Raw genomic sequence first — 1,380 nt, forward strand, 5'->3', positions numbered from 1 at the left:
AGCAGTTATATCATGCATTACAAGGACTGCTTCCCTTCCTCTGATGTTTGTAATTGTGTCAGGCAAGATACAACCACCACCCCTTACCTGCCTCCTTCAGTCCTATGTACTTGATTTGTCAGTTTTTATTACAATTATTTTGCACTTCTGTGCTATATAGCTGTCAGTCTATACTGGAAATGTTATTGATATGAAGAAACAGATCTGTCCCATGAAAGCTCATTACCTAATAAATCACTTTATTAGCCTTTAAAGTATTGCATGACTGCTGTTTTGTTTTGTTAGAATGCAGACTAACATGGCTACATTTCTGTTACTTTTCAAAATGTGCGGACACTGACTATCGATTTTGTAAAATCTAGTGGTAGAAAGTCAACTTTAATAAATTCAACTTTATTTCCTAGTGTACACATAGCCCAAGATCTCTCTCTCGAATGTTAACAGATAATTTAGTCTTCATAATTTTATATGTATAGTTGGGAATGTTTTCCAATATGTATTACTGTATATTTATCAACACTGAATTTCATCTGCCATTTTCTTTCCCAGTCACCTAGTGTTATGCAACCCTTTTGAAGCTCTTCACAGTCTACTTGGGAATTAACTTATGAATTTTTGTATCGTCTCCAAATTTTGCCAACTCCTTGTTTACCCCTTTCTCCAGATCATTTATAAATATGTTGAACTTGGCTTGGTCCCAGCCTATTAGCCAATAAGTTTGATGCATTGATTTTTAGACCCATCTGCTGCTGCTAGACATGTAGACTATGTCTACACTACATTGATCTTTCAAAAGAAATTCTTCTGGAAGATCTCTTCCAAAAAAAATCTTGTTTTGAAAGAGCACAAAAAATTGATCCACTCTTTCGATAGAGAGCATCCACACAGCCCCTGCTCTTTCAAAATAATGGGGTGGAGTTCGAAAACTTTGGCACCATGAGGACTGCTCTTTTGAAAAAAGGGCCATGGGGGCATCTATGTGTTTTTTTTTTCCAAAAAAATCTTTCAGGAAAACGTGCTCTTCCTCATCTGGGAGAGGCAGAGGGCTGATGGAAAAAGTGCCACGTTCTTTCAATTTCAGATCAGAGGAGCACATTTTGTGTGTAGGCACTCCACAGGTTCTTTTAGAAAATGCCCAGTTCTTTTGAAAGAACTTGCTAGTGTAGGTGCAGACAAAGGAAATTTTCTTTTGGCTCCCATACTTACTGCAGAAATGGCAAACAACAGTTTCAGTTTCTCTGCATCCAACCAAGACTTGACAGTGAACTTCTGCAGCCAAGTAATGTGCAATCTGATTTTCGAATTCAATGGTAGTTATGGGTCTCCAGCTCCTCTAAAGTTCAGGCTTTTTAGTATGTGTTGTTTGATGGGAGGTAACCC

At 37.8% G+C, this 1,380-nt stretch overlaps 1 protein-coding gene across 1 annotated transcript in view; it reads left to right on the forward strand.

Moving 5' to 3' along the window:
* The window catches only part of CAMK1G (calcium/calmodulin dependent protein kinase IG), a 426,418-nt gene that overhangs the window by 303,374 nt on the left and 121,664 nt on the right, over nucleotides 1-1,380 (forward strand). The gene's annotated exons all lie outside the window — the stretch shown is intronic.

The sequence above is a fragment of the Carettochelys insculpta genome, chromosome 26, assembly GCF_033958435.1.
Source record: "Carettochelys insculpta isolate YL-2023 chromosome 26, ASM3395843v1, whole genome shotgun sequence".
In the NCBI taxonomy this organism is placed as follows: Eukaryota; Metazoa; Chordata; order Testudines; family Carettochelyidae; genus Carettochelys; species Carettochelys insculpta.